Below are 18,503 nucleotides of genomic sequence, written 5' to 3' on the forward strand. Positions count from 1 at the left end.
TTATTAAATTATTAAATGGCTTATTATAAAGTTATAATTTAACTTTATAACTTCACTTAAGTTGAGGGTTGAGACATCATTGAAAGGGGCCATATATTTAATTAATTATAAATTTATATGCCTAAGCCAAGTATTAAATATTACTAAACGAGTTGTGTTTGGAAGTTTCAAGTGTTGAATTCTATTGGGAAACTTTTGTAGTTTCTGAAGTGGACTTCTTTCAAAAACTTTCATCAAGGGATTATAAATATGAGCTCATTTCATTGGAAAAATCATGCTTGGATATTTATTTGCTTTTGTTGCCTTTTTGGCTTTTCTAAGTTTTCTAAATTGTGTGCCTTGTTGAGGTATAAGGGTTTGAGGCTAAAAGGTATTTGAATCACTGCTGAGCTATAGTGATTTCATTTATTTTGAATCTATGTTACCCGGGAACACGTTTCCACCTCTAAGACTCAGGTTTCAGAAACGGGGATGGTTTCGGGGATGGGGGGATGGCAGGAAATGTTTCCAAGCCGTCCCCACCTAGATAGGAAAATCGGAAACGCATCCCCGAAACACAGGAAACGGTCAATGAGTTTCCGAAACTTGTTGATTGTCCCAGGGACTGCATTTTCGTTTCCTAGAGGTTTCCGGGACTTCTAAAAAAGTTTTCGATTTTTACCACAAAAATTAAATAAGCCACCTGTGGACCTCGCAACTTCAAATATATTAAAAAATAAAACTTTTAATGTTTTTATATGTCTAGCTTTTAGGTTTGTTAATGTTTAAAACTTTAAAACTTTAGTGAGGAAATATTTTCATTTCCCATCTTCCTGACAAAGTTGCGCTAAGAGTTGAAGAGCCGAGTTTTTCACAAAACAAACGCAAGTCACCTGCAAGGTCCTCAATTTGCAGTTTGATTTGTTTTGGTGATTCAAGTCGAGTTTGTTGAAGAGCCAAGTTTTGCAGGTATATTGTCGTCTTGGTTGTTGACTTTATCAGACATTGCTACAGAAGATTGGGTGTTTTGTCATCTCTATCTAGGGCGAAATTAATCTGCACATTACTGGGGTTGGGCTTGGTGATTTATTTGGCAAATAGTGCCTATTTTTGCCATCTAAGGCTAGGTAACACCCAGCATTTTTCTTAGGGCCTGAATCGCCATTAATTCTAGGCGATTTTATTGTGGGAAGCTCACATAAAAATCGCCTGGGCGTGATTTTTTTTTGGGAAGCAATCTACTGGGTAGACCTGTGAAAATTCTCCCTTGTCTGGCAAGCATTATTCAAGACCTGCATTGCATAAACTAGGGCCCTACGAGTCATCTATACAGGCCTGCAATAATTTCTTTGGAGTTGTTTTTCACCCTCTCAAACCTGCAATTAAGTTGGAGGGCATTGTATTTACAATCTAAAGGGTTGCAATCAGTTAGGCATTCCATCAAATTGAAAATCCAGGTTCCTTATTAATATTGAGTTTAATGGGTACAACTGTGAGCGTTGGAGGATTTTTATAGTAAGGCAGCCAAGAGTATAGAATCATTCACTGTCTTCATATTCATACAAGAGCACCACAACCATGAGAGTTCAAGGCTTAGTGGTACAAATGGAGGTTTTTTCTTTCTTGGGAACTATTGATGACTCGATTAGATGCTGATTGCTATGCCCTATGATCATTGATGAATCAATATTTGATTAATGCAATTGATAATTTTAAACTATGTTGCTGTGATGAATGTAGAATTGATGAATATTTTTGAAAATTCAGATATGTATGTATATGTATGTGTGTGTATATATATATATATATATATGTACGTACGTATAGCCATCCCCTGCCGTCCCCTGTTCCTGCCAAAAAAAAAAACCGTCCCGGAAACCCATTTCCCTGTCCCCTCGTCCCGGAAACTTGGGGTAACATAGTTTTGAATACTCGTTGAGTCTCCTGTATTGTGATTATATGTGGCCGGGAGATATTGTTTGGAGTATGGTGATTTTCCATTCTGTTGCTGAGGTATAATGGAATTGGCATTGTTAGTTCGTTTGTATCTTCCATTACTGTTTATTCTGTGGCTAGGAAGATATTATGCTGCTGGAGAAATGATGGTTAGAGGGCTTGCATATATGCACTCATTTACATCTGTACTAGGCACGGGTTTGGTCTATTACTATGAGTTGTGATATGCATTCTGGACACTGAATTCTTTTGTGCATTGGCATGGAAATTATTTGCAAAATAGTGTTTGTTTAACTACATTTCAGGACACCCTAAACACTGGCCGGTTGGCATTGGGAATTGCTACTGTTGGGCATCTTATAAATCTAGGTTTTATGGCACAACTATGGCTGCAATTCTGGGCAGAATTTCATTATAGTTCAAGGCCATTTCAATCTGAAATTTGGATAGCACTGTCAGCATTAGAAAATAGGGATTGAATACCCCTATTGTCCCGCACCTGAGCGTCTCTATTAGTGCCATTCGTAGCTCTGTTTTACATGGACTTGAATGCTGAAAATTATTGGTTCTGAGCAGCGTTAGCTGTGAGTTTACTGGGAGCAGATTACCCTAACAGGTCTGCAGGTTATTGGCTGCAAGAACATCCATTTTAGGTGACTGAAGATGCTTCTTTCTAGGCTGCCATCATCCAGAACAGGTCTACCATTGTTGCCGATGGCTGAGAGATGATTAATTTGATGTGTTGGTCTGCTACTAGCCAATTTATATCAGGTTCTTCACACTTAAACTGTAATTTGTTTGGTCATTGGATAAAAGAATTTGAGCTGTGGATTTAAGATTATTTTGGATATATCTTTAATAGAAGTGATCGCAATTGCAATTGGCCATTACGAGGAAACATTTCTATTAGTAGCTTGATTGGTTATTTAATTTCAGTAGTTAGAGTATTAGTTGTGGCTCACCTATTTGCATCCACTGTTGTTCAAAAACTATTAACAACAAACTTGCCTAAAGCAATACTTTCATCCGGTTTAAGCTTGCTTGCCAAGTGTTTGACAAAATGTCAAACAATTGAATAGTGAAAAAATTGGTGTTTATCAAGTTTATAACCAGTCAGGGTTATTACAATGAGCCTAATAGCTTCTTCTCAATTTTGTTCATCAAGCATATCCTGCTCTTTGTCTACTTCCTCGAGACAATTAGTCTTACCCAAAACAATTTTATCAAGACATCTATGTTCAAAAATCATTATCATATGCTACTTCCACGTATTGTAATTTCTGTCATTGAATTTATGACTCCCTTAAATAAGAGTATTTGTTTGAGATGCCATTGTAGAAAATTGAGGTCAAAAGTAGTTGACCAAATGGCAGCACAAATATCAAGGCAGAATACGATAACACATGCAATGGATGGTTAGGATCAAAGCAAATAGATGGACAAGATCACATAAAAGGACCAAGAAAAGGAAGTTGAAAGGACAAGTCAAAAGGAAGAAGGAAAGGGGAATAATCAACACTCACTTCAGTCTAAAATGACCGAAGGACAATTAAATATTGTATGTTTTATTATGACACAAAATTATGAAGGCTTAAATAAATGAAATTTATTTGTCTTAACTTTTAAGGCACATGCTAGGACATAAGAGAATTAATCAAATGACTATTCCCATAGGATCAAACTAATGACCTAGATTAAATAATAGTCGAAATTATTTAATCAAACAAGAGAAAGACAATCAAAAAGGGATAAAATGCAATAACATGATCAAAAAAATAGATGACATTGATGAAAAGATAGAAAGATTAAACAAACTAATCAAAATGATCAAAATTGACTAGAAATGCATACAAATGACCAAAACTAATCAAACAACACTAACAAAAAGAGTCACATGCATTTACCATTTTTACATGTCTACAAAAATGAGATGCTTGTTAGTGTAGTTTTTTATTTCCTAGTAGGTTATTTATTTTTCCCTATATTGCTAGGTTTTTCCTACACTTTTAATAATCTCGCTTAAGTTAATAAAGCATGTCTTATTAGGTGAATGGTTGCAATGTGTCACCTTCCTACATGTGAGCATCCATTAGCTATCTTGGGAAGATACTTTGCTATCTTTAGTTCGATAGATGGTTGCTCCGCATTGGTCGGTGTTGCCACCTCCTCCCTCTTCCTAGCCTATATAAGCATGCTACCTGGCTTGTATTGGCATCTCTTGTTTTCGCATCCTCTTAATGCTATTTTGCTTCTAGCATTTGCATTACTCTCTTGGAGACTAAATCTGTGTTGCTATTTTGATTTTGTATCATTTGCATTCATAGTTTAGATATCTATTCTTTACACTATTTTTCTAGGTTATTAATCTTTTCAGATTCTAACATGGTATCGGAGTCATTCTATGTGCAAAAATAGATTTTAGTTTCCTTATTTGAGAGATTTGGGGGAGTCTAATAAATCTTATTGTAGGTTTCTAAAATCTCAGTATGCTCTTCTCTCGCATCTTCAGATGATCTTGAGAATCAGAAAAGTTTGACAAAAATGTTTTTAATCTCTGGGGTTTACACGTGTTTTATGAAATTTGGGTGATTGCAACATTTCTGGTTATACTGGCAACATTTATAGTTGTTCCAACATGTCCAGAAGGCTTGATAAAGTCATATTTTGGCTTTCATTTCACCGAGATCAGAGATCGTCATACAAGTCATGAAATTGGGGTTTCAATCTCAAATCTGACAACCAACTTGCATATTTGATGTTTTCAATCAATATTGCAGGTTCCAGTATATCATTGATTGACTTATGTAGTTGATTCAACCTTTTCATGATGTCTTTTGGTTGCTAGGGTCGATTTTTGGTTGTTGGAGTCGTTTTTTGTTGTTAAAGGTGTCTGATTTACACTACAGCTACATCTTCTATACATCAGCAAGAAAAATTATTTCTGGATTTTGTTCGCGGCCCCGAAAAACCATCTGAGTATCTTTTAGTTTTTGCATGCAATCTGTATATTTTGCAGAATCGAGCGCAGAAAGCTACAGCCGTACCCCTCTCCATTGGCAGTCGTAGATTTGAATGCAGTTTTCAAATGCCTCGTTCTTGCTCATATGGACTCTGATTTCGACGATTCTTGTTATGATCTTGGCTATTTTTTTGTGCTCTATCCATTAGTGCAATCGTTTTTTGATTTTCATGCATAAATTTTTCAGAAATTGCAGATTCTCGACCGTGACTTTGCACAGTTTTCATTTTGAAAATTTTGGAGGATCGTAACTTTCCCATACGACCTCATATCGAAGTGATTCTTTTTTTGAAAGTGCATGATTTTTCAAGTAGATCGCAGTGGTGCTATTTGTTTCCTTGAGTATTGTGCCCAAGTTTCACTTTCAACATATGCTCTTCGTAAGGGTTCTTGTAATGCATTGAAATCAAGACCACTTAGTATTTTTTGCTAGTGGTAGTTGTAAATGCACTAAAATAAAGTGTCAAATCATATTTCTTCGGGGGGGGTTCTTTGATTGAGTAAAATGGGGGGGGGCATTGTCGTGGCTAGGTTCTCTTCTTTTTAGCATTTCTTCTCTGCATTTCTTCATCATGGATCAAACAAATATGCCCATCCTAACTCCATACAATTACTTTGAGTGGAAATCACACATGACAATTCACTTAAAGAAAGCTAAATTAAATAGGATAACTATGGGACTTGAAACTGAACCTGATAAAGATGAAGATAAGCCTAAGTGGTTTAACAAATGTGATGAGGCATATGGAACATTGTGTTTGTTTCTCCTGACTTGCTATTTTACATTGAGTCTTTAGATACACCAAATGAAATATGGATACAGCTAGAAACATTATTTGGTACACAAGATTCAATGAGGGGTCATATGTTGGAAAATGAACTAATTAGTTTAAGTCCAGGCAATTTCAACACAATCCAGGATTTCTTTACCAAATTGAAATCACTAAGGTTGCAATTAAAGCAATGTGGAATTGAAAAGAAAGATGAACAACTGATTCTTAGTATTCTCTCTAAGCTAAGTTTAGAATATTTTGTGTTTGTCTCTACCTTCTATGCTACTAAGGGTGCACTTGGTACTCAATTCACCATGCCATCTTTAGATGATTTTGCTGTCAATCTCACTCGAGAATAGGACAAGCTAATCCAGATGGGCACTCTTAAGTCCTCTAAGTCACATGCCTTGGTTGCCAACCAAGACAGAAAAGAACAAAAAGGACAAAGTAGTAACAACAATAGTAAGGATGAGAAACAAAATAATAGCGAGGAAAAGAAGGATCAAATACCGGTTGCTTCAAAAGTAACTATTGATACCCCATCTTCCAAGGGCGATAAGCCTAAGAAAGAAAAGGTCAAATGTACCTATTGTAAAGACCCGGTCATGATGAACATAAATGTTTGAAGAAACAAATTGATCACTTGACATACATTCTTGAGAAGAATAATATCAATGTTCATGAGTCTATCAAACAAAGTTCTAATGAAGGGTCTAACAAGGCAAAAGAAAACAGCAAGGGGAAAGGAAAGGGCAAGGCCCTTGTTGCAGTTGCTTCCTCACTATCCACTTGGGTTCTTGATTCAGGTGCTTTGCACCACATGGCTTCATCTAAGGAAGATCTTGCATCCTTGGAGCCATGTACTATGCCTTCTATTTTGATGGGCGATGACACTCCTATTGAGGTGTGTGGGAGAGGGTCTATTGATGTGGGGGATTACACATTCATGATGTTCTTTGTGTACCCTCATTATCAACTAATCTCCTATCAGTATACCAAATCACTCACACAGGTGCAAGCAAGCGGGTTGAGTTCACTCCTGATTCAATGGAGATACGTGAGTTGCACAGTGATTCTATAGTTGCAGTTGGGAGAGCAGATCATCAGTCACTACTCTCTATTTTCTCACTTTGTTCCTAATCCTCCTTCAATTGTTTTGCTCACTCACTCTAATGATGTGAGTAAATTATGGCATGAGTGGTTTGGCCATCTTAACTTCCGCTATTTGCATCAACTCAACCAACAAAGCATGGTCACAGGGTTGCCTTCGGTTCAGTTCTCAGGCAGTGTTTGCCAAGGTTGCATTCTCGATAAGCATCCTAAGGAAAAGTTTGACAAAAGTAAGGCATGGAGAGCTTCACAAATACTAGAGTTAATTCATAGTGATTTGGCTGGTCCATTTCAGCATCCTTCTTTCAGCAGGGCCCGATATGTCCTCACATTCATTGATGACTTTTCTCGATATAATTGGGTGTACTTTCTCAAATAGAAGTCAGAGGTATTTGATCATTTTCAAGACTTCAAAAATTTTGTAGAAAAGCAATCCGGGAAAGCCATCAAAGTTTTGCACACAGACAATGGTGGTGAGTATGTCAACCATCAGTTTGAAAGATTTTGCACTTCATAGGGGAATGATTTACAGCATTCAATTCCATACAATCCTCAGCAGAATGGTGTTGTAGAACGGAAGAATAGATCCTTGAAGGAAATGGTAAACTGTATGATTCACTCTAGATCTCTTGCACCACAATATTGGGCAGAGGCCATTAACTGTGCTTGTTATATCCAAAACCGTGTTCCTCATCGAGCCTTGAAGGGAGTTGCTCCTTTTGAAGCTTGGAGCTGTCGGAAACCATCAATTAAGCACTTTCAAGTTTTTGGCTCTCCTGCATGGGCCCACATTCCTACAGAGAAACGCAAGGCCTTGGGTCAGCAGAGCAAACGTTGCATATTTGTAGGTTATCCTAACGGTGTGAAGGGTTATCGGTTGCTCCACCCCACTACACGAGTTGTTCATTGAGAGGAGTGTTCAGTTTGAAGAGGGATCTTCAAGCTCACTTTCTATCACTTCTCCAACTCCTTCTACTTTGACATTGGAGTCACTTGGAATACATGACAGATCTTTTGATGAGTCAAATTCACCTAAGCAGTCTTCTACCTCCACTTTCAATGCAGAGAGTGATTCAGATAACTCACCTCCTTCCTCTCCTAGTCATCATTTAGAGGTTAATAATTCCCCTCTAGATTCTCCATCTTTCGGTCCACTTTGGGCTAGACAAACCTTGTAGTCTGCAGGTGATTGGGTTGGGGATCCATCAGACACTAGGCGGACTCGTTCACAATTCCAAGATGCTTCACATGTCTTCATCGCTACTACCTTAGATCCATAGTCCTTTCATGAGGCTTCTAGTATTCCTGAGTGGGATACAGCTATGCAGGAAGGGTATAGTTCCTTAATGAGAAACCACACTTGGGATCTTGTCCCTCTTTCTAAGGGAAGAAAACTTGTTCGATGTAAGTGGATCTATCAGACAAAATTTGCAGTAGATGAGTCAGTTGACAAACACAAGGCTCGCTTGGTTGCCAAAGGATTCTCCCAAGTTCCTGGGATTGACTACTCTAAGACTTTTGCGCCAATTGCCTGAATGAATTCCATTCAACTTGTTCTTGCCATTGTTGCAGCTAATTGTTGGGAAGTACATCAGATGGATGTGAAGAGTGCTTTTTTTCACGGTGACCTTCATGAGGAGATCTACATGGAGCAGCTACAGGGCTTCCTTCAAGATTCTTCACTTGTGTGCCATCTTTGGAAGTCTCTCTATGGCCTCAAATAGGCTCCTCGGGCTTGGTATGCCAAGATGGACACCTTCCTTCTATCAGTTGGGTTCACTCGATGCCATTCTGATTCTAATGTCTACATTCTGCAACAAGGTGATTCACTTCTATTTTTTGTTTTATATGTTGATGACTTGCTGATCATGAGAAGTTCTTCACCAACCATTAAGGCTGTCAAAGTGGCCCTTCAGGACAATTTTTTGATGACTAACTTGGGCTTGTTGCATTACTTTCTCAGGATTGAGATCTTTCAGTCTCCTTCCAGATCACCATCACACAGTCCAAGTATGCTCTAGATTTACTCTCGAGATTTCATATGGATGACTGTAAGACCTACTCCAACTCCCTTCCTTTCTGGAGTCAAACTTGAGGCTCAGTGTTCTTCTCCACTTGTTGATGGCACTTTGTACTGCCAACTTGTTGGGAGTCTCATTTATCTGACTCATACAAAACCCGACGTCTCATATGTTGTAGGCATGGTCTCTCGATGCATGCAGGAGCCTCATGAGCTGCACTAGGAAGTAGCCAAGCAGATCCTTCACTACATTCAGGGTTCTCACAGTTGTGGGATTCACTACGCAGCAGGTATTGAGCTTGATTTGGTGAGCTACACAGATTCAGATTGGGCGGGTGATTCTCAAGATCGCAAGTCTACTTCAGGTTACAGCTTCTCACTTGGTTTAGGTCTTGTTTGTTGGTCGCGCAAAAAGCAGTCTGCTATTGCTCTATCTTCTACTGAGACTGAGTATCGGGGGGCTGTAAATGCCGCCATTGAGGCCATTTGGCTTCAACATCTTCTCACTGAGTTTGGTATCCAAATTAGACAGTCATTAGTCATATTTTGCGACAACTAGAGTGCCATTCAGATCTCACGAAATCCGGTCCATCATCAACAGACCAAACACATAGAGGTCCACATGCACTACATCCGGGAGCTCATCCATGGTCACGTCATTAACCTTCGCTATTGTCTGACTTCCAAGAAGGTTGCTGATATCTTCACCAAACCCTTCACTGAGAGCAAGTTCCTTCATTTGCAAGCTTTGCTAGGGTGCGGGATGCTTCATCTTTTGGGGGGGTCTCTTTTCTCTCTCTTTTGGGGAAATTTTATGTACATGGGTACCTCATCAAGCTTGACTTGCCGAGACCCATTTCTACATTCACCAAAGCTTCGCTTATGGGGGGGTGTTAGTGTAGTTTTTTATTTCCTAGTAGGTTATTTATTTTTCCTTATATTGCTAGGTTTTCCTACACTTTTAAAAATCTCACTTAGGTTAATAAAGCATGTCTTATTCGGTGAATAAAGCGAGGTGTCACCTTCCCATATGTGAGCATCCATTAGCTATCTTGGGAAGATGCTTTGCTATCTTTAGTCCAATAGTTGCTCCTCATTGGTCGGTATTGCCACCTCCTCCCTCTTCCTAACCTATATAAGCATGCTCCCTGGCTTGTATTGGCATCTCTTGTTTTTGCATCCTCTTAATGCTATTTTGCTTCTAGCATTTGCATTACTCTCTTGGAGACTAACTCTGTGTTGCTATTTTGATTTTGTATCATTTGCATTCATAGTTTAGATATCTATTCTTTGCACTAGTTTTCTGAGTTATTAATCTTTTCAGATTCTAACAATGCTTACCAAGGTCTTGATTGTTCATCAGCTACTTGGTTGTCTATTTGAGCTACTTGATTGACCTGGTTGCCTACTTGCTTGAGCTACTTGGCTACTTGATTAACCCAATTGCCTACCTGCTTCAGCTACTTGGTTGCAAGCTTGAGCTGCTTGGCTGCATACTTGAGTTGCTTGGTTGTCTACTTGAGCTGGTCACTTGTCTACTTCACCTACTTCTCAAATGGCCCATGTCACCATAAAATACTCATAAGGACAGGTAAAGTAATTCCACACAAGACAGGTGAGTCCTGTTACCCAAACATTTTACAGAAATGTTTAATTATATTAATTAATCAGAAAGAGAGAGATTAGTCCTCAAGAAAAATCAAACTTTCTCTCTCCACGTACTAAAACTTGTAGAGAGAAGTAAGGGGTTTGAGTAGGAGTTTCATTCCCCTTTTCACAATCCTCTCTCTCCACGTACTTTTCTCTCTCCACGTACTCCAACCTTTAGAGAGAAGTATGGATTTTGGTTTTGGGTTTGGGTTTTCACTCTCTCTTCCAATTTTTCTCTCTCCACGTACTCAAACCTTTTAGAGAGAAGTACATGGTTTGAGTTTGGGTTTGAGTTTTCACACTCAATTTTTCTCTCTCCACGTACCAAAATACTCTCTCCCCATACTCCAACTTTTTAACCTAATCCTATCCCGAGCAATTCCAACCCAAACTCAACTTCAAAACAACTGCTGGTTGGAAATAAAGTTCATAGATATAATCTGAAGATTGGTTTTATTTGTAGAGAAGCCACTTGCAAGTCAGTCATGGTGATTTGAAGGTGATGCGGTTTCCATTCATTAACAATGTACATTTCCACTAATGCTTGATTATCTATACGGCTGGAAGGAGTAGAGGAACAAGTAAAGGAGATGATTAAATTGTTTCAAAGAAGTCAAGATTCGGCAAGTACATTCATCTTTTGCACTGTGGTCGATGGATCTCCTGGCATAGCGAGCGGCTTTTGTGATGGAAGCTGGAGTGAACCCTTTGTTGGCTATAATGAAGAGGAGGCTATCTGGTATGAGCCATCTGATTGTTGTCCTCTTTGCAAATATACAGCTTTGATAGGCATGACAAGGCACGTGAATCATTTGAAGTAATACCATACTCAAGGCATATGCGCTATTCCATCAAAGCTGGTCTTGAGCAACCCGCAGCAGTTGGAATGATGGTCAGCTATAGACAAGGTGAATGACTGATTTGGCAATTTGTATCTCCACCTCTCCAATCGTGGCACTTAATGGAATCATAAACAAAGCATATGAAGCCGCAGGCTTGACCATGAATCTGATGTGTTTGATTTAATGTCATTGCCAACTCGGTAATAGGAATAAGAGCCGCAGCAAGGAACAGAGGAAATCTTTATGCATTAACAGGAGAAAGTTCATGAGAGCTCGGCTCCTTGAGAAACTTCACTCAGCCAATGTGATAAGGAGATGACTCATTTTTGAGTGCGTACCCAATGTAATTTGGGTGGTGAACCTGATAATGCCATGAAATGACGCATATTTATGCAGCTGTAACTCTACGCTTATCCATATCTGTAATTTTTCTCACATTGAGAAGTGAATACTGCACACAAAAGCAAAGAAAGTTTAAATGTCATTAGTATGGAACTAATGTCAATTATGATTTGTATGACAAAATGCATAAGCTCAGTGTTGGTTTTTGCTCAGAGGACTGAAAGTGAGAGAGGTAACCAGGTTGTGATAATCATTTAAGGGAATTCCACATAGCTCGAAGAGATTGAGTAGCCACTTAAATCATTATTTTACAAATCAGCATGCCACAAAAATATATTGTTCTAGCTCAAGCACTCTTGATGATGATTGTGGTAATAGCAAATATATGGTTGTTCGTGGGTGCGAGAATCCTTATTTTAATTCATCTCTATATAGTTGAAAAGAATTTTAGAAGAACATTTAGGTTCTGCTCGACTGGTCTTCCCAGCGATATACGAATTGAAGTTGGAGACATGTTCTTTCACCTTCACAAGTTTCCATTGATATCTGGGAGCGGAAAGTTGGAAAAACTTATTCAAGAGTCTACAGATGATGAAGAGGGATGCTATTTGCAGCTGCATGATATACCGGGTGGTGCCACCGCGTTTGAACTTGTAGCAAAATTTTGTTATAGTGTCAAACTAGAGCTGACAGCCTTGAATGTTTTATTTCTGCGTTGCATTGCTGAATATCTGGAGATGACAGAGGCTTATGGGGAGGGTAATTTGATTTCTCGGACAGAGATTTTCCTAAACCAAGTAGTTCTCCCTAACTGGAAGGAATCCATTAGAGCAGTTCAAGGCTGTGAAGATGTTCTTCCACATGCAGAGAAGCTTCAGGTTGTGAAGAGATGTGTTGACTCAATTGCTATGAAAGCATGTTCAGATCCAAGCTTATTTGGATGGCCTATGATGGACCATGGGTCTATGCAAAGCCCTGGAGGTAGTGTCTTGTGGAATGGAATTAGCACGGGAGCTAGATTTTTAAAAAAAAATGTTCGAGCTGACTGGTGGCATGACGATGTTTCAGTCCTTAGTCTTCCACTGTATAAGAGACTTATTTCTTCATAGGGAACCAGAGGTGTTAAGCTTGAAAATATTGGAGGAGCACTAACAGTATTTGCAAAAGGGCGTCTTCCTGGTCTTACTAGGCAACAAGGTGCTAGACACATTAGAATTCCATCTGAGGAAGATGGACGGCATCTGCTTGAAACTGTTGAGAATCTACTGCCAATGCAGAAGAGTGTCACTTCCACCAGCTTTTTGTTTGGATTGTTGCGCACTACAATGATATTAAATGCAAGTTCTGTTTGTAAAAGCAATCTGGAAAGAAGGATAGCAATCCAGCTAGATCAGGCCATGTTAGAAGATCTTCTTATTCCATTATTTATAGTTAGACATGAAAAGTTGGAGTTGTAAAAGTTGAAGTTGGTTAGGAACCTTCTTAGAATAGCCCGAACTCTAACTTTTTGGGTAGTTACGAAACCAAAAAGTTGGTTGTTCTAGATTGGCTATAAATTCCTGAAAATCAATGTAATAAGGGACTTTTTTTGGAACTGGATACAAGGAACACTTATGCTCTGATAACAAAGCAATTTTTGGAAAGTGTGTACAATCGTTGTTTTTTTGTAATCAGTTATTTCCTTACTTTCTTGGTGCAAAGAAATTAAAGAAATACATTTGGTGTTATCTTTCAAAGGTCTGAATTGTTGAGGTGTTAATTCATCTATAAGTATTTTCATGGTATGGTGAGAGTACTTATGAATGGTTAAATTAGCATTCTGTTGGTGAAAGTTCTCAAGCGTAGTCCTTGATTGCTCTCATTAACCGTTATATCATTTTTATGAAGACGTTGAAGGCGTGTGGTGCATTTGCTATCAATGGTTTTCCTTCCTATTTTCTAAGTTCTTCTTATCTTTATTGAAAAATCCAAAATTTCATCTTACAAGGGAGCTGCCCCTCTAAACGCAGAGGAAGGCCGGATATCAAGGGCCTATCCAATTGTTGTGAACGGTTTGCCACATACACTCCGTTGGGCAATTTCTACAGTGACAAATCTGTTTACCAACAAGTCCCAAGATGGGTAAGGACATGTATATCTGATGCCTTGAGGGAGAAGTCCCAAGATGGGTATGAGCATGTGTCCCTTAAACCTTGAGGGAGCCTACTCGTATATGGTTTCCAAGTGCCCTAGCATAGTAATTCCATTGTCCTCCATTAGGGTTAGAGAAGTGGTGAGGATAAATGCTGAATATAATTGGTTATTTATTATATTATAAAGAATTAAATGTTTCCTAATCACAATGATGTAGGTTAATTATTCGAAAATAGGTAGTCTCCTAGTAGAGGACAATACACCAAATTGCATCACAGCCCTTAGAGATCTTGTGAGCCACTGCTTGCAAACTTCAGCCCACGACATTTAAATCAAGTTAGCAATGACTTTGTTCTCTCAGTCAAGTCCTAACTAGTGAAACCCCAATGTTCCAATGTGCTTTGATCCAATTCAAGGACCATCTAGTGGATATGCAATGATATGCAAAGAAAGCCCTAGAGATTTTACTTCTTGAGCTGACTTTCTTTCCAAGGCTTCTGATTTAATGAAAATGAGGTAGACTTGTAGGAACTTGAACTAGGTAGAATCATCCCAATCCAATAAGGTGACCCATAAATTCAGTGGATATGTATGATATGTTGCACAATGTTTTATATTCCCAATTTTATAAACTTGGCCTTAGGTCTTCACAATCCATTCCCAATTGAGTTTTACTTTCACCTCTTTCGCTGATCCTAATTGACCAAACAGTCATAATTTGTGCACAAAATTTGGTTCAAAAGGTTTTGGCATAAAGAAATGAAAGACACTATAGTCAGCAAGGAATTTTTTTCCTATGGGCATGGGAGACTACATGGTGCAGGAACACCCTATGAAGATAAAGGTGGAACATTAAGGCTCATGGAATGTTGTGAGTAGAACCCTGAGGAGGAAATAAGGTCTTATAGACCAAGTAGTTATTAGACCTCATATTATTCAAAGTCGCCTAGTGTTTGTGTTTGGAAATTCAGCTTTGAACTATCAGTTTTGAGCCTCTCTTCTCTGTCTCAATTCCAAAGTTTTGGGATCTTTGGTCAAATTAATTGTTCTTTAAGAGTTGCGGTGACCAAGTTCATTTGTGTTGTCTAATTCAAGCCTCAATTCGGGTTCAAGTTAATTAAAGCCTCTTGTGTATGAAACAATTGAACTTTTGAAACCTTGTAATCTTTTTGAACCTATTTGAACTTCTAAACCACTTTGAACCATTTGAACCACTTTGAACCTTGGTTCAAAATGGTTCAAACCAGTACGACAATATATGCAGCTCGTAGCAAGCGGTGGCGGGTCCTAGCATCTAAGATTTGGCAGTGTATCTCATCGATGGCTAAGTGAACCTCATGATGACTCCCAAAAGGTGAAATCTTTGATATGGGGTACAGTATGGCTGAGGTGGCACCGGAGTAAAAGGTGATTTTCCCTAGACACGTCATGCATAGCAATCATTAAATGGTGAAGTTAAATGAAAAGGTATGCGATAAACAGCATAAGTTTTAAAAGAAAGATTCCCATTGTGAAGGTCATTATGATGCAAGAAGGTTGGTAAAAATCAAAAAGACCATCATCAATTATACTGCCCGTGGGTTGTCAAATCGAGCGGTACTTATTATATGCAAATCTTTCTAAATCTATGCCTCAAAATCTGTCATAGCCTCCCTCATCATTTAAAGGTCTTTTCTTGAAAAAGGTAAGTACAAAACTTAGTCAAGTAGTCATAGCAGAGGTGGAGTTCCGGAGGTTCAAGGAGTGTTTGTTGGTGTTTTAACTGTCGATTCAAGGTAATTTCTGCCATTTCACTCAGTTTCTTTTTCTCTGCAAGCTTTCCATTATATATAGAATCTAGGTGTTTAGAATCGCATTTGTGCTGGTAAAGTATGAAGTCATCTCTCCATCTTTTTGATAGTAATACTAGCATGAATTGTAAGGGACCCATGCTTACAGATACAGACCTGAGTGGGGTAGATGTGGCATCCATTGCCAATAGGCAATCAACTAAATTAGATGAACCAGGCATGGCTGAAATTCTAAACAGTTGTTTGTTAGAAGCAGTTGCCTTCCCTTCTGCCATAATAAGCCCTGAACTCATACAGGAATGTGTGAACCATTATAATGTCAAGGCTAACTGTATTAAGAAGAATGATGGGGAGGTTCTATTTGCAATCACCCGGGAAAATGTTATGTCTATTCCTAGGATACCTGATGAATCGATAGATTTTTCCCCAAATCAGCCACTTGCTAAATTCAAAGAAGAACCTGATAAATGTTGTAGCACAATCACTAGGCATTGGACTAAAAAGAATTATATGGGTGGTTCACGGTTACCTGTCAGCTTAAACAAAGACCATTTGAAGCCCCATATACAGGACCTGGTACTTCTATTACACAGGGTTAGAGGTTCATCAGATGCTTACCTTTGGGAGGATTGGATGTTCTACTATATAGAAATCATACTTGAAGGCAAGCAACACCTAGATTGGGCAGAGATGATTGCTAGTTCAATGAGGTCGCAGTTAAAATGGACCCAAAACATTAAGGACGTTTTCATGTCCTTGTACATTGTGTACTGCCTGGCCTGCACACAAGACCTCTCACCCCTGCCTCATGAACCTTTTGATGATCAAATTACTATTTATGATTATTGCCCTTTGTTGCAAAAGAACCATGCTTTAGCAAATTAAAGAAAGGTTCATGATGTTTTCATGGGCAGATTATATTTTGAATTGGTCGGAATGTATGAACAGAGAATGTTGATTAAAGCCCAGCAGCTAGTATAGACCTATGGTAGTATGTTTATCCAGTTCCCTAAATTTACCGATATCAGAGTAGGGAATTTTGATGAAGAACCAGTGAAACTTCCTAGGTTCACTTTAGATTTCTTCATACTGGCTGAAGTCTGTAGGCAGTTGGGTGTTGTGGTTAAGAAATTCCTTCCCGAAGACAAGTGGGATAATGTCTTTCCTATTAAACTTGGGAAACTCTCTTGTGAAAACATGGAAAATGTTGTTAATATTGGTTGTGAAGTCTGCAGTTTTGACTTCAAGTTTTATAAGGAGAGAAAAGGTTTTGATAGCAAAGGGTTTGCAAGGGCTGCACTAGAGTTAGAAGACCAGATCATGCCATTACCCCATATTGAGGATTACTGGGAAGATTGTTCGTCTAAAAGGGAAGTTCTTAAAAGAGATCACTCTAGGTTGCTAGTGTCCAAAATCACCTCTTGCCAATTAAAGCTAAATATAAAAGGAATCCAAGAGGATGGTTCAAAATTGATCAAATCTGGGTTCATTGCTCAAGCAACAGTTGTCCTACCTACCCTCGATTGGTCTCAAGATGAGGAGGATGGCATAGCTCAAAGGACTGATGCAGTTATTAAGTGTACAAAAGCATGGTTGAAATCGAAGAGGAAACAGGGGATGGTCCAAGTTCAATCAGAAGAGCTGAACCAAAATATACAATCTACCCCTGTTTGTAACACTTTTGTTCCCATTGATCGTGCAGGTAACAAATGGGGTTTGAATCAACCAATCTCTGAACTAGTGAAAAACCAACCCATTGTGCAAAGAACCAGATCACATACCAAATCAAAGAAACAGGGCAAAATGGCCACTCAATAGGCTATCGAGGTAAACTTGGACAAAGAACAGAGTACAGACTCCACAATAAATGATCAATAAGTTCAAGCAGCTATGGATAGTACCACCCAGGCAGTGAGTGAAATGACAATTCTAGCAAAGGGTTCAGGTAAAGTTGAACCATCACGAGCTGTCCCTAATTGGCTTACTAGTTCAGTCAGCAAGACCTGGAGCCTGATTCTTGTAGCGGTGCCTATTCAAGACATGGTTAGTAAATACAATTCCAAGACTCCTAAACCGAAGAAAATGAAAAATGCAGCACACATGGTCACAGACTCTAACACAGGAGGAGTCATTGGAGAAGTTGCTCTATACAAGCCTAAAGAAGGTTCCACCAATTTGAATGTTGGTGACTTCAAAGTGACTAAAGTTGCTCTTAGAGTCCTGAATTGTGGAACTAAAGAGCACATGCTATCGTATTCAACTCAAGAAATGTTGGTTCAATCTCAAAAGGATGCTAAGGAAAAAAAGGAATTGAAACAAATAATCAACGGCGTGGCAGAATACATTGATTCCCTCAATGGGCTATGGACACTTCCATTGGTTCAAGCACCACAAAGTTCTCTTGAGAGCAAGAAACTGTTGAACCTGCTACAAAGGGGTAAATCAATAGTCCTAGTAATTGATGATTGGATTGACAGCGTAAATAGAAATGGATGCTAAGGAAAAAAAGGAATTGAAACAAATAATCAACGGCGTGGCAGAATACATTGATTCCCTCAATGGGCTATGGACACTTCCATTGGTTCAAGCACCACAAAGTTCTCTTGAGAGCAAGAAACTGTTGAACCTGCTACAAAGGGGTAAATCAATAGTCCTAGTAATGGATGATTGGATTGACAGGTTTATTCAAGAATCCAGTGCGGTTTTCATAATGCTGAAGCCCTACTTGGGGAAGTGCAAACTCAATTGCCGGCATGGGAAACTGAAGAATCCAAGTGGGCTGTCGTGGTTACCCAGATCAATGAGGTAGAATAGGATGGTGTCGAGAAGTTCCTAGCTGAGAACCCCATGAAAATTGAGGATCCTAGCATGTTGTATGTCCTTAAGGAG

General features: G+C 38.8%; 1 protein-coding gene and 1 pseudogene across 1 annotated transcript in view; one reads left to right on the forward strand and one right to left on the reverse strand.

Annotated features, from left to right (window-relative positions):
* LOC149559653 (SNF7 family protein) overlaps nt 1–18,503 on the reverse strand; it is a 129,696-nt gene that overhangs the window by 107,608 nt on the left and 3,585 nt on the right. The window lies entirely within an intron of this gene.
* Nucleotides 1,998–13,148, forward strand: LOC149559655 (BTB/POZ domain-containing protein At1g30440-like; annotated as a pseudogene).

This window comes from Cupressus sempervirens, chromosome 4 (assembly GCF_028749045.1).
Source record: "Cupressus sempervirens isolate cs-2001-9-10 chromosome 4, ASM2874904v1, whole genome shotgun sequence".
In the NCBI taxonomy this organism is placed as follows: Eukaryota; Viridiplantae; Streptophyta; class Pinopsida; order Cupressales; family Cupressaceae; genus Cupressus; species Cupressus sempervirens.